The sequence below is a fragment of the Acartia tonsa genome, chromosome 10 (genome assembly GCF_053477335.1).
Source record: "Acartia tonsa isolate MP-2025a chromosome 10, ASM5347733v1, whole genome shotgun sequence".
NCBI lineage: Eukaryota > Metazoa > Arthropoda > Copepoda > Calanoida > Acartiidae > Acartia > Acartia tonsa.
Window position 1 is genome coordinate 49,771,339 of NC_137269.1, and position 16,394 is coordinate 49,787,732.

At 42.7% G+C, this 16,394-nt stretch overlaps 1 protein-coding gene across 1 annotated transcript in view; it reads right to left on the bottom strand.

The window, feature by feature from the left end:
* Nucleotides 1-16,394, bottom strand: part of LOC145330301 (uncharacterized) — a 72,083-nt gene that overhangs the window by 44,531 nt on the left and 11,158 nt on the right. The gene's annotated exons all lie outside the window — the stretch shown is intronic.

Here is a 16,394-nt window from a genome sequence, read left to right on the forward strand (position 1 = left end):
CCAGTTATCCAGGGATTTGGCATCCTCAATGCATCACGGAGGTTTTCCATGCACAACTGAACGTGACTAAACGGGAAACTCAACATACACTCCGGCCTGCCGATATATCCTACGCAGACCTACGTGTATCCCTTGCCATCCCTGTATGATCAGAAACGCCCCCTCAATACTTCAATACTCTCTGTAATTTTCCTATATGTATATTGATATAATATGTATTCATTAATTTTGTGTAAACTATACTTGTCTATTGAAAATACATCAGTTCCGCACAAACAGTTGTTAGTAGAGTATCAACTCCAATTTGTGGGCAGCTAATCATAGCTGCAATTAATTATCCAGAAACATATAAAATCCCCTGTGGGTACTTGCGTGTAGTATTCGTTATTTAACTTAGCGGAGACGTACAAACGAAGGGAACGAGTTGCTTCGCTCTTGGATCGCTTCAGCCACAACGTTACCATTCCAACGTGAAGTGCCGCCACACCGCTCGAGGCGGGCTTTAATAGTTTTTAAAAAGCTATCTATTACGTCCGATCTGCTACAGTCAAACTGGTGACAGCTGTGCTTGGATAAACCGCAGTGCTCAACAGGAGATTTACGAGGAAATTACCCAGAGGAACTACGGTAATATCGGACGATTGTGTACATCCAGACGAGTTTTTATGAGAATTGAGATCAGAAAGGACGAAAACCCCTGTGTTTGGAGACCAGTGTGGGACCATTCTGACGTCTGGGACATCAACTTGGTAAAATTTTCCTTAAATTTTGAAGAAATTTCGTTAAGTTTCGAGGATGGCGCAAGCTCAACAGGCCGCTGATCTAGAGCAGTTGAATTTGCAGCGTGCTATTCAAGAGGCACAGGCAGAAGGAGCGCCGAATGAGAACGCTCAGCTCATTGCGCTAGGCAATACCTGGTTGGAGAACCAGCGCCGGAAGCTTAACAAGCAGAATTTTCCCCGGTTTTGCAACCGTGCCGGAGAAGATTGGGATGGCCACAAGACCAAGATGGCCAACGCGTTTAGAATTGCCCGTCATCACCCATCGGATCAAGAGGGCAGGAAAGGCCAATACATCATGAGTCTCGACGGAGAAGCGTTCCAGATGGCCCGAGAAGTCGCTGACAACCAAGATGCGCTCACCCTTGAGCAGGTAATGGATAGGCTGGATGCCATATTCCTAGCACCATCAGATTCAGACATCAACAAGGACGCGTATAAGCAGTTGTCGCAGGGCAAGAACGAGATTCCGCAGACGTATCTTGCCAAGAAAGAGCAGATGTGGTTGAAGGCCTACTCCCCAGACAACCGTGATCCAGGCCAATTCCGGAAAGAGGTAACCCTTGGTTTACGCCATCGAGAGGTACGGAAAAGAGTTTTCTGTCAGCTACCTAGTATTACCAGCATGGGTGTCCTACGGAACGTTATTATGAACGAGATTGCCACACAGCGCCAACTTATTCACCATGGAGATGCTGAAGATACCTCCATGGATGGCCTCGCCACGTCCAACCGTGTCATCTATCGCAACGACGGCACCGAGGATATGGAGGTCAACGCTGTCGGAGATGGAACTAGTAGCGTCAAGTGCTACAATTGTAACCAGACAGGCCATTATTCGCGTAATTGCCCTAAGAAGAAACAGCAAGCGAGTAAGGGTACGGGCGGTGCCACCAAAGACAAACCGAAAGGCAACTGTCGGAGGTGTGGCACGCCTGGCCATTGGCAGAAGACGTGTACTATACCTGAGGACAAGCTGGCGAACGTGCGCAAGAGGAACCAGGAGAAGAACGCCAACAGCGGCGGACGCGGCCGACAATATCAAGATCGTGGCCGGCACGCCGTGCGAGAGATGCGTACCAACGAACCTGGAGACGCGGACAGTGGCGTAGGAGACGATGACCAGGCGCAGTTCTACGGAGATGTCAACTGTCTGGAAGCAGTTGGCCACAGAAGCAAGACTTCAAAAAATGTGAGAGAGGGCTCCCGTCGGTAGGTCGGAGTCCCTCAGCAGCTGTAGACCCTACCACCCTCAATCAGATGCAAGGACGGAGAGGCGCCCGGGCCATGGTTAAGATCAGCCTGCGTGCGAATGGACCGACTGTGCGGACCTATGGTCTCATCGATACCGGTAACAAGTTGCACGAAGGAGTCGCCGTAAATGAGGAGTTAGCCCGGAAACTACAGTTGCCGATCGTTCCTTGCGAGTTATCAGTGGGAACAGCGGCGAATGGCGGCGATATGGACGTCATCGGCCGCGTTTACAACATCAGCGTTATCTTGGGAGACGACTGTCCTAGCTACATTCGAGAGGCCTTGGTTATACCTGAGCTTCGCACCCCCATCAATCTTGGGTGCAAGTGGGTCGAGGAGATTTGTGGAGTTCTAGATTACTCATCACCGGTGCAGGCGGCGTTGGTCGTGAAGCAGACGAGAGTCCCGCTTGTGCAGTCCATCGACTACGAGGTTCCAAGTACCTCAGAAGACGAAGAGCGGTCTGGAAAACCGCCGGGGGAGCACTCGCCCCCCGACCCTCAGATAAGTGTTTCATTACGAGCCTTCGAGGAGCTGAATGCAGAAATAAGTAGCTATAGTAATGCTGTAAATGTTTGTACGCCCACTTTTAAAGATTTATGTAAAGCAGAAGATAATTTTGCGAATGGTAATGTGCACCATTCACGTGAGTTTTTAGCACTTAAACCGGATTCCGTCGAATCATATGTTGCGCAACTTTCTTTTAAGCACAAAGCAAAAGCAGATTTTGAGCGCAAAAACGTTTGGACACGTAATGTCAAGGGACCGCTTCGTAATTCCCAAGGGCCGGCCGTTCGTTTGAAAACCGTCGCAGTAGGTAAGCGGCCGCGTCCTGTCCGTTTGTCCGTCCAAGCGACTAGGATTCTCGCGCCAGAGTCAGTGTCTGTCGTGAATTTTCTTCCTAGCCGAGAACTCCGACCGCAAGCGATTGTCATGGTAGAAGAGACCGTTTTAGATGATAGTCCAGTGCGTGTGTTGGAAGGAGTATACAGAGCCCAGCAAAATGGGATAGTCCGCATCCCTGTCGTCAACTTGCAGGAGGCGCCGTGCATTGCATCGGCCGGGTGTGTGTTCACCGCCGAGATTTGTGAGGACAGCAGTATGGTGATCAACACCGAAAGCTTGGTGTTGAGAGAGCCCCATGAAGTTATTCAGTCCATGTCCGAGAACGAGACGAGCGACGCCGCCAAGCCCATGACGAAGGAGCAGATGGAGAACCCCACGTTCAAGGAAGTTTGGGAGGACCTGGAGATGGAGGACAACGAGCTACTGAACGAGCACCCCGATGTCAAGAAGCAAGTCAAGGAGCTCATTTACGAATACAGAGACATATTCAGTCGAGAGGCCCCTGGGCACACAGACCTGGTAACCATGAAGTTGAAGCTCAAGCCAGGGACGGAGCCCATCAGGCAGAGATACAGGGAGTTGAACCCTAAGATGTTGAAGGATCTGGAGGCACAGATGGCCGACTGGCTCAACCAAGGAGTGATCGAGCCGAGTTCATCGCCATGGGCGAGCCCCCTTGTTCCCGTGCGCAAGAAGGATGGAAAGATCAGATGGGCAGTGGACTTCCGCAGGTTAAACAGTTGCTTAGAGCAAGATAGTTACCCGCTGCCGAGGATACAGACGCTATTGGACCGCGCAGGAGGACATCGTGTTTATTCAACGTTAGATGCCACAGCCGCCTACTTCAACATCTCCATCGATCCAGCATCCAGGGAGCTGACGGCTTTTGCCACGCCAACGGGTTTGTGGCAATTCCGCCGCATGCCCTTCGGCATCAGCACAGCACCAGCGGTATACAGCAGATTCATCAGCACCGCAATGAACCCGCTGGGGAGCGAGGTAGCTCAATGCTACCTCGGTGACGTAATATCATACAACCTGAGAGTTGCGGATCATGTACCACAGATGCGACAGGTTTTTGAGGCCCACCGCAAGGCTGGAATCAAGCTGAAAGCTAAGAAGAGCAAGCTGTTCCAGAAGAAGATCCAGTATCTTGGCCACATGCTAAGTCACGAGGGTATCGGTATGGTGCCAGAGTATGTGGAGCGTATCAAGAACTGGCCGCCGCCCTCAACTGTCGCCGAGTTGAATAGTGTCCTTGGTTTTTACGGGTACTACCGGACCTTCATACCGGAGTACGCCGACTTGACGTGTGAGATGAATGCACAGAAGAAAGCCACGAAGCTAGAGTGGACCCCAGGGATGGATGAGCAGTTCCAGCAGTTGAAGGACAAGTTCCAGAATGCCCCCATCCGCGCTGTGCCCGATTTTGAAGCGGATACCCCATTTCAACTGACCACCGACTACTCCGGAAGAGCAATCAGTGCGATCCTGAGTCAGGTTCAGAATGGCGCCGAAAGGTTGATCGCCGCCATGGGACGTAAGACGACTGGCGCGGAGCAGAGATATCCCTCATGGAAAGGAGAAGCCTCCGCAGTTATTTATGGCATCAGAAAGTTTCGGACAATCCTGAGCTTCAAGCCGTTCCAAATTAATACGGATAACAGCGCCCTCAAGCAGTTGAAGTCACTGAAGAAGAACACTGGCATGATGGCCAGGTGGACTGAGGAGCTGGCTGGTTACGAATTCCGTGTGGTTCATCGGCCGGGGAGACTCAATACTAACGCCGACGCGTTAAGCCGGCGTACCGATGCTGACATGCCAGACCCCACAGCCGAGGAAGAGGCTGAACAGGAAGAGTACGTCGGAGCTGTGGATGATCCTGCTGACGAGCTTCCTGACCGCCGAGAACGGTACAGAGACAGAGTGTACCGGCATCAGTTAGACGACCCTATTTTGGAAAAGGTTCGTAGATGGATAGGCGTTGACCGGCGTGCACCAGACAAGGCAACCCTACGTGGAGAGAGTAGGGACGTGCACCGGCTGGCTGAGATCTTCGACACTCTGCGCATTGCAGAAGATGGAGTCATTGAGCAGGAGATCAACACTTTCACAGGGAAGCGACGCAGAATCATGGTCCCCTTGTCCCTGAGAGAAGAGGTGTTCACTCACTGCCACAGAACTACCACAGGAGCGCATTTTGGCATGCACTCCACCATATCGAAGTTTTTGAGGAATTTTTATTATGTGGGACATCAAGCGGACATCCGCCTGAGGATCGCCGTCTGTCATGACTGCGTCCAGAAGAACATCAAGGCCAACATCAAGATAGGAGCGCACGTACCCATCCAAAACGGGTACCCGCTCCAGACAGTTTATATGGATGTGGTGGGCAAGTTCGACACAACTACAGAAGGATACAATTTTATCCTGACATTACAGGACGGATGGTCACGCTTCGTTCAGGCGTACCCCTTGAGACAGAAGACCGCCGACGAGGTCGCCACGACGATTATGGACAAGTTCATTTGTACCTTTGGATGCCCACAGGCATTCCACAGTGATCAGGGAAAGGAGTTCTGCAACACCATCATGAAGAAACTCTTGCAGAAGCTCGGTGTTAAGCACGAGCTAGGCCCCGTGGCGAACCCCCAGAGCAACCTTATAGAGAGGTGGCACCGGACCATGGAAGAGACGCTGAGAACTGTGATCCAAGGACGGGAGACTCTATGGCCAGAATACTTACCTGGAGTTGTCCTGGCGTACAACACGAGGATCCACAGCAGCACCGGCGTGACCCCCTTTCTTGCCTTCCAGGGTAGAGAGGCTACTCTACCCGCGGATTTGATTTTGCGGTTGCCCAACCCTGACGATGACAAGGATATTCCCACAGCCGTGAGAAATCTATTGGACAGATATACGACCATGTATGAAGCCATGGCGAAGAGTCAAGCAAGCACCATTCGAAGAAATGCTTTGCAGTATCACGACAGTCGCGAATTTCGAGTAGGCGACAAAGTTTTCTATCTGGCACCCAACCATGGTAAAGCAAAGAAGAAGATGACCAAACATTGGAGTGGACCATACTTAATTACCGAGAAGTGTGCCGACGTTTTATACAAGATTCAGACAATACCAGCGGGAGAAAAGGAGGACTTGGTTGTACATGTTGGTCGGTTAAAACCATATTACCCCCCAGCAATGACAGATGGAGACCCAACTTCTCCCCCAGAACCATTTGAAGAAGACGGAGATGAGGCAGGGGAGCAAATTCCCCTGAATCCAGAAAGGCAGGCGAAGCCGCCTAATCCAAGAGTTGATTTCTCAAATGGGGATGACAGCGATGATGAGGGAGGACCCCCCAATAGACCGGGAGGAGCACCACCACCACCGCCCAACATTGACCCCCTCAACCTTCCCCTACCGGATACACCACCGCCCAGATCACCAACGATGCAGCGCACACCGCGCAGAGAGCAGAGTGAGAAGAAAGGGAGGGAGAGAGATCAATCTTGCGAACCGTCCGGTTCGGGCACTCAACGGAGAGATGCCAAGCGAACCCCCGATAGAGAGAGAAGCCCGAGAAGAAGCTCGCCCCCGCAGACACCGCGCCGAGATAGAGAGCGCGAGCGAGCTACGTACACATACCCTTCCGCACCCCGGGTAGAGAAGCGCGCTCTGAGCGACAATGAAGAGCCGTCCACGGACTCACCCGAAAAAGGGGAGAGGGTTAAATCCGGAGGAAAGAAGCAGAGGAGTGGGACACTTTGGCAACAGCAAGTGGAAGAGAGCAAAGAGGTGCTAGACAGCTCGGACGAGGATATGGACCCGCCTGCAGTGGCTACACTTGCGCGGACAATCAGAATCCCCGTCAAACGCGGAGCAAAGCTGCCGTACAAGGGTACGAAAGAGAGTGCGGGCCATGACATATACTGCCCCGCCCACACAATCCTTCCCCCTGGGCAACAGACTTGCGTCCCTCTCAAGCTACACACCCGTGTACCCCCCGGATATTTTCTGAAACTCTTTGGCCGTTCGAGCATAGAACGGGAGGGAGTAATTTTACTGGCAGGATTAGTGGACAGCGACTACACCGGCGAGATACAAGCAGTCTTCTGGAACTTGAGTACCGAAGCAGTGGAGTTCAACAAGAATCAACGAGTGTGTCAAGCGGTGATCCTAGAGACTCGCGAGGTGGAATTTTATCATGTCGATAATCTTCCTACCACTGATCGCGGTGCTAACGGCTTCGGTAGCACCAACCAGTAAGGCATATTCAATAGATATAGTAGCTTGCACCAACCCTTCCACCATCAAGAAATTCAACAAGGAAACAATATGCAGAGCAGAGGAACCTACACAAGAAGTTCCAGTGAAGGAGCGCTACACAATCCTACAGAGGCCAACACTGACGAAGGTACACGGATACTCCTGCGAAGTGAGGGTATCCCTGTACCATTTCAAGTGCGGAGTTTGGGGCCACCTCAAGTTACAACAGGTACCCCAAACTATGAGGCACGAAGAAATTACTGCAGAAAATTGCCGCCGCATGTCACTGTTGCAGGAATATCAAATTTCTGGCTACGGTGACCCTATCAAAGTGAAACTTAACCGCCCAACCTACGTTTCGGCAACCCTGGCCGGATCCCTGAAGATGGAAGACGACAAGATCACCTGCATTGGGCAGACCATCCGCATGGGCGACACCATCCACTACAACACCCTGAAGTTAGCTGAGTACCAGATTCTCCTTAAAGAAGAAACTTTTCTGGTTAGCAACAACAAGGTAGAGAGTGAAACGGATCATCTATCTCTACCATGTCCATATCATAAAGGGGAGTGCATCACTGGCGCCGCGACATTCGTCTGGAATATCAACGACAGTTCCTGCACTCTACAAATGGTCAACACCATCAACCCCCTCACCACCATGGACACCTACCTAGTGGACCACCAGCAGCAAGTTTTACTCAACACTACAGGCGCAATGAAATTAATGCATTGCCCCTTTAATGTCATCACTACGGACCACGACGGCATCTACCTGGGCAAGACCAGCGAACTCAGCAGACTCGCCACCATCGACCCCGGACAAATAGATGTAAATCTTCAAGCTGCAGTACATTTAAATTATTTAGCCTACAGTATGCGCCAGACCTTCAGCCAACTAGATGTAACACTACGGAAGACCATATGCGAAACCCATTATCATGGAAAGTCAGACCAACCAGTGCTGCTGCATGAGCAGACTTACGGACTCTTGAAGGGAGACCTGTTGATGACCTTCCAATGCACCAAGAGGACTCAGAAGATCAAGGACGACATCAATTGCTATCAAGATATACCTTTGGATCCTGATGGTTATGCAGATGCTGCAACTAAACATTATAAGTTGCATTCTACAAGGGTAACGTGTTCAGCAACTTTCCCCCTAACTGTCAAGTCTAAAGAAGGCTGGATTCAGCTGACTCCCGCCATCATCAAGACTCAGGCCCCCATGGAAATGACCATCGACACCCCTCTAGTTAACTGGACGGATTTCAGCCATGGAGGAATCTACACGGAAAGAGAGAGAGCTGAATGGTTACACACCCTCACCTTCCCTTCCTACACCGAGGCAAGCCTGAAGGAGATCACCTACGGACTCTGCATCGGAGATGGAAATTGTAACCAGCTTTCCACCAACAACCTACCCCTGTATACCCTTGAGAACCTAGTGCCGGACATGGAACGCAAACTTGATTTGTGGAGCAGCGTCAAGAGCTGGCTCCATGAATATGGCGACCTAATGGCATTCGCATGCCTGGTCATCCTAGGGCTAAAATTTATTACTGATCTGATATGCATTATCCTCACATTTCTACGTGTAGGACCTGGAGCCGCCATCGCCTTAATTGCTCACCTTTACCTTTATAACAAGCATTCCTACCAGAAGCTTATGAGAAAGAAGAAGGCCGACACCAGACCTGAGAGGCGAGAACCTACGACAACCGCAGAGACAACGTCGCTATTACCAACGACGTCAACCCCGAAGATCCAGATGACAGAGATACAGCCCATCATGTTAGACCCTGCATCCTTGCCATCATACAACACTGCGACTAAAACATCTAGGCTATCAACCTTAATACCATGACATCGTAATAGGTAATATTGGCCGACCAGTCTATTGTCTTTGCCAATTTGAGCGTTATGTTATCTGGCACGTCTGTTCGCCAGATAAAAAGGGGAGAAAATGTAGTGGGTCTTACTTGAGATACTTGTAAAATAAGCAGAATGGCATTTTCGTGATCCTAAACGAGTGGACAGATTTTTATGAAATTAGTACCATTTTAAAGCGTTAATTTTTCCCTATTGATTTTTCTTTTATTTGAATTTTTAAGCCCACAAATGACGGATCTCGAGTTTTAATTATGAAACATTTGTACTTATTATATTCTGTTAAAATCTTGATAATCTTGTGATATCTCATATGAGGCCATATTTTTCCAAGAAATCGATATACATATAATGCTCCGCATTTATATGTATATTTGACCTTTCTATCATCTACGCGTGTAGGTTTTAGGCGATATTTAACTTATGTACTTTTGTAGAAGAGAGCTCCAGTTATCCAGGGATTTGGCATCCTCAATGCATCACGGAGGTTTTCCATGCACAACTGAACGTGACTAAACGGGAAACTCAACATACACTCCGGCCTGCCGATATATCCTACGCAGACCTACGTGTATCCCTTGCCATCCCTGTATGATCAGAAACGCCCCCTCAATACTTCAATACTCTCTGTAATTTTCCTATATGTATATTGATATAATATGTATTCATTAATTTTGTGTAAACTATACTTGTCTATTGAAAATACATCAGTTCCGCACAAACAGTTGTTAGTAGAGTATCAACTCCAATTTGTGGGCAGCTAATCATAGCTGCAATTAATTATCCAGAAACATATAAAATCCCCTGTGGGTACTTGCGTGTAGTATTCGTTATTTAACTTAGCGGAGACGTACAAACGAAGGGAACGAGTTGCTTCGCTCTTGGATCGCTTCAGCCACAACGTTACCATTCCAACGTGAAGTGCCGCCACACCGCTCGAGGCGGGCTTTAATAGTTTTTAAAAAGCTATCTATTACGTCCGATCTGCTACACATGGATACTAATATCCATTTATCATATTACTAGAACCAGCCATTTAAATCCTATAAGGTGGAGCCTTCAGTATGAATAATTAATAACCTGTGCATTTAGAAACAATATTAATAGGAAACTTGTTTTCTTTATAACATTGCTATCTATACTTGGTGCATTTTTATGTATCATAAATTTTTATCTGAAAATAATATATTTACATTTGATAAATATTCTATTCACACAGAAACCAATAAATTAATGATTGTCATTATGCTTAAAAACATCAAATTATTCACAGAAAATTAAAGTAAAATGAATCATTATTAAAAAGTAAGTTGTAAGCAAAATAAAGATAGGATTAAACAACATTTTAATAGTTAAAATGAAAATTAATTTTTTTTGAACTGAGCAATTACCATTAATCCTGTCTCTCTAAATAAACATTTGTATCCTATGACAATTTAATGCTTATATTTCTATTTTATGATGAACAATATCAATATTATAAATTCTATCTTCATCATAATTCTGTTGACAAGAAAGAGGATCGTCTATTTCTTCTTTAATATTTTCATCAATATTGTCAGCTCTCATCTGGATAGAGAGAGGATCTTCTTCAAATATTTCTTCTTCTTTAATTTCTTCCTTGATATAAACTTCTTCACATTTAATTAAACTAATAGATACAGAAGGTGGAACTGTATCATTACAGCTATTCATCATTTCTAAATGTTTAACAGATTTTTTATGTTTTGATAATTCTGAACTAGAGGTGAAATGTTTGTCACAATGTTTACATGAGTATGGCTTCTCACCTGTATGGATCCTTTTGTGTACAGTCAAATGACTTCTATCCTTAAAAGCTTTTTCACATAAATCACAAGAATATGGTTTCTCACCTGTATGAACCCTTTCATGGACAGTCAAATCCCAACCAGATTTAAATGTCTTTTTACATTGATCACATGAAAATGGCTTCTCACCTGTATGGATCCTTTTGTGTCTAGTCAAATTACTTCTATCCTTAAAAGCTTTTTCACATAAATCACAAGAATATGGTTTCTCACCCTTTCATGAACCCTTTCATGGACAGTCAAATCCCAACCAGATTCAGTGTGGCCACAACCAAAAAAATACTGATACTGAAGAAAAGAAAAGGAAATAATGAAAATACTGAATCCTAAAATAAGAAAAAATACTAAAATACTGAACAAAAAAATACAAATACTGAATAAGTATTTTTTTATATGATTCCTCATTTCAAAATTTCATATATCATAGCTTTATAATTAGGGGGATATTTCAAAGATCTTTTAATTTTGCCTCTTAGATTTTCTTGCAGTAACAAATATTTGAATAAAAAATGGCGGCGATACCGCCGCTCTCGCCGTCCAACGCCATTTTCCGCCGCCGCCGCCAAAAAATTTTTTATTGCATTTCTCGCCCAATTAGGCAATTTGGAATCATTTGAGACCATGTTTTTTTTTTTTTTAAATTTCCCCTTATAAACAACCCTGCGGGTGACTACCGCCGTTTTCCGCCACCGCAGGATGGCTTGTAAGGGGAAATTTTTTATAAAAAAATTACATGGTCTCAAATGATTCCAAATTGTCTAATTCGGCGAGAAATGCAATAAAAAAATTTTATTTTGCGGCGGCGAAAACGGCGGTAGAAGGCGGGAGCGGCGGTACCGCCGCCATTTTTTATTCAAGTATTTTTTACCAGCTCATACCAATAACGAAATTAATTCAGAAGAAAATCACGAAACCTATACGTGTTTTTCAGCTGTCGTTGGGGGGCAACACATTGTAAAATTGACGACCTCTCCATTTGCCCCCCAAATTTTTTTTTAGATTTATTTTGCTTGTTGGTTATACCTTATTCCTGATTTTTTACTGACCTTTCAATATATTTAAAAGCACAGGAGAAGTACTGAATTTAAGATATCCTGCGGCGGCGGAAAACGGCGGTAGACTGCGGAAGTGGCGGTACCGCTGCCATTTTTTATTCAAATATTTTTTACTGATCTACCTCAAAAGATTTTGTTTCAATATCTTTAAAAGCACAGGAGAAGTACTGAATTTAAGATATATCTTGATAAACGAGAATTTGAAAATGAAAAAGTCCCCCGCAGGGTTGGTTATAAGGGGGAAAATTTTTGAAAAAAAATAACATGGTCTCAAATGATTCCAAATTGCCTAATTCGGCGAGAAATGCAATAATTTTTTTATTTTTTTGCGGCGGCTGAAAATGGCGGTGAACCATAAAAAAAACAAAATTAATGTAAAAAGTTATAGGGTAATTTAAAGGAAAGTAAAGTGAGGCGCTAAGCGCGGAAAAAATATGACATCAACTACTTGAAAAAAAATCTTATTTATGCAAATTTTTTTGGAATTTAAGAAATAATGAAAATACTGAATCATGAAAATTTCCAAAAACTGAAAAATACTGAATAAAATTTTCAAATACTGAATATTCAGTATTTACTGAAAATACTGAACCCCCAATTTCCAAATACTGAAGAATACTGAATATTTTCAGTATACTAAAAAATGTGGCCACGCTGCAGATTTAAATGTCTTTTTACATTGATCACATGAAAATGGCTTCTCACCTGTATGGATCCTTTTGTGTCTAGTCAAATGACTTCTATCCGTAAAAGCTTTTTCACATAAATCACAAGAATATGGTTTCTCACCTGTATGAACCCTTTCATGGACAGTCAAATCAAAACCAGATTTAAATGTCTTTTTACATTGATCACATGAATATGGCTTCTCACCTGTATGGATCCTTTTGTGTACAGTCAAATGACTATTTTGAGAAAATGTTTTTTTCACATTGATCACATGAGTATGGTCTCTCACCAGTATGTACCCTCCTATGAACAATAAAGTGAGATTTCTGTTTAAAATTCTTGTCACAAATATCACAGGTATTCATGTTGGTGTATCCTCTCTCCTGAAATTATTTTTTATGGATTATTATTACAACACAAAATATTTCCAGATTAAATTTTTTTAAAAAGGTAAACATAAAACTTCCATAGAATCTTTACAAACAAAAAATCAGCAGTCTATCTTAAATATCAACTTGTATGTTCACATTTACCCCACTACCTTTCTTTTAAACAGACTGATTAATTTCTATGAGCATATATGTAGTCCACATAGAATAAAAACAAAAGTTTATTTGTAAAACATTATGTTTCATGCATTAAGCAATCTTCAGTTACACTTAACTTTTGATGTCTTTTCACATTGATCATATATGTATATTTCTGATTAAGAGGAGTGCAGAAGGAGGTTTTTTGGGGAATGGAAGTATTGCAAAATAAAGGGTGGTGAATACCCTATACAGTGCAGATTGGTAAATTATCCTAAATTAAAGAAGGTAAGAAAAAATTTGTTTCATGCATCACTTTATCTGTCAAAGAAAGATTTTTAAAAATTCTTAGTATTATGATTATAAAGGAAAAAGACCCCTCTTGAAGTCTGTATTAAAACCCTTAATCCTTACAGATCGGACCCCAATTCCCACCTTAAAATACATATAGAGACGTAATTTTTTTTCTGGTGGTTCATATGCATTTTTAGAGACCGCTCCTTAGCCGCTTTTTAGCGGCCAGTCGCTAAATATTAAAACAGCTGTAGAGCAGCCAATTTTAAAGCTAGTATAACAAAATTTTAGGTGGAACTTTTATTTTTTAAAAACCAAAAAAAAATACTTTTTCTGACCATCTCTGAAAAATGGCAAATAACGGAAACTGCTATTTTCGGCGGATACGGCGGTTGGCGACGCCAATCAATATTTTTATCTATTAATGATCTATTTATGATCACAATAAAAGACTACATTCAAAATTTGGCTGGTATAGAGCTGTTTTAAAATTCGGCAACTAGCAACTTAAAAACGGCAATACTACAGGTACAAAATAGAAAATCGGTCAAGGAGTGGTCGAACGGTCATGACCTTACTATTCACGGAAGTTCATTATTGCCCAAGGATTTACCAAAAAAAGTTTAAAGGTCTCTAACTGTAATAGAAGCCACAATATTCATATTATATGTCATTGTCTAGAGTATAAGACGGACAAAAAATCGGTCATAAAATAAGTCAGGGAGCGGTCAAACGATCATAACCTTATACACAAAAGTCATAATGTAGAAATTAAGATTTATTTAGAATTTTTTCTAATTTTGGTGCTACCTAACCGACTTTGACCGGACACCACGACCGACACAGACCAGATATTCTTATAAAATCAACTCTTGCTGACGTATAATTACTAAACTTAAAAAGTCATGAAGTCACAACTCTCTATCTTACCTACAAAAAAAATGACGTTGAAAAAACTAGAGGGGGTGGGGGCTCTTAGTTAAGGCTCACACCACCCCTCGATTTTGGCTTAATAAAGGTCTTAAAAATCGTAAGAGGGGTGTCTAAACTCTGTGCACGCTACTGGTTTATACATAGTTTAAACAGTGTTGAATTTCATATAGATCAGATAACACATCTAACTCCTTCTGTAGAAATAACTTAAAGCAAAAAAAATATAAATACCTTATAATTTAAAGTAGATCTGTGTAATAGATTTCTCTCTGTTCTTTTCTCTGTAAATTTTAGTTGATGACTGACGTTGATTCTATTATAAACCTAAGAAATAATCAATAGTTAGCTCTCGTTTTATAGAAATAAAGCAAAACTAAATCTCCGCCTATTTACTTAATTATAAAGCTCAACCTAGACTCCTCCTACTTATAATTAGAAGCTGAGTTAGGAAATGTTTCTGTGAAGGGGGATTATAAAAATAAATTCTGGCGGGAATTATTATCATATTATAGATTTGTACATTTGTTAGATAAGTTCTACCAAATAATGTAAATAATTTTGTAAAACTAAGATGGAAATATAAGTTATTGTTAAAAGGTTGTAAAATACAAATGTACCAGACATCAAACAAAAATAATGGTAAATAGTTATACAGTAATATTTAGGGAAAATTTCACACAGACAGATGGACAAAAAGACGTTAGAAAACTTTGCATACTAAAAATCAAAGACTTTAGAAATACATAGGTATACCCATCCAAGGGTTAAATTGTTCACAACTGTGAAATTTTTTTTTCTTAAAACTCCTCGAGCCATGGAAGAAAAGATATTAATGATTAACTTCTATCAGGAGTAATGAGCATATAAATTACTAATTTAGAGGCGTGCAGAAGGGGGCTAAAAGAGGGTTGGGGGTAATGGCAAAATTTTAGGTGGGGGATACCCTATACACCCTCTAAAACGTTCCAGAGGGGAGTCAAGGTAATTTTAAAATAGTTAATTGATCAAATAACATATCTGAAGGAATGACGTGGAGCGCAAAAAAAATATAAATACCTTATAATAAAAAGTACTGTATATTGTAATTCACTCTGTTCACTGTGAATATTAGTTGCTGACTGACCTAAAATACAAATACTATATAACTCCTTGTTTTTTAAAATAAAGCTTAACCAAATCTCCGCCCATTTACTTAATCAAGATGCTTAACGCGGTCTCCTCCCCTTTTCAATCAGAATCTGGACAAGCCAATGTTTTTTTTTTATAAAGGGCGTGGAGTTAATTTAAAGAAAATTCTGGCGGCAAATTATTGTTAAGATAAATGAGAAATTTAAATAGGTTTAAGAAAAGATTTGGATTAATAAAAATTATGAAAAATTATCATCTAAAAAAAGCACTCTATAATGTTTGGAATTATATTATAGTAGGAACAATTTCCCTTTTAAAATTCGGGTTGTGACCCGTCAAAACAATTAGAAGGTAATCATCCCCCCCCCCCCCCCATAGTTTACCCCAGGTATAAAACTTATTTATGCGCTATTTACCCCAACCAATTTTAAATTACCCCTCTTAAAAAAAGCTTGGATGTCCTTGACAAGCATTTAAATCTGCAAGGGTTTACAGACCCTTACTTGGCTAAATAATAATATAGACAAAGATCTCGTAAACAGCTACAATAATTGGGGAAGTTTAGAATTAACCAAAAAATCGCTGTTTAGCTATTAGGATTGAAGGTAAAAGGAGTTGTTACTCCACCCAAGAGACCATCTATATTTGGATACAACCTTTAGCAATAAAATAAGGATGATAACATCCATAAAATCAAAGCTCTAAATTCAAAAGAAAGGACAAACTAATTTTTTTTGGATTTGATTATAAAGATGCCTTGCTTACAATAATGTGATTTGTTGTCCTAGAAATCATTGTTCCAGGATATACATCAAAATAACATACAAACATTTTTACAGAAAAAAATAAAAAATCTGAAATTTTTCATGGTATGCAGGGACTTTCTTGTAACGATTATAGAGTTTCTACGATTCCTGAATC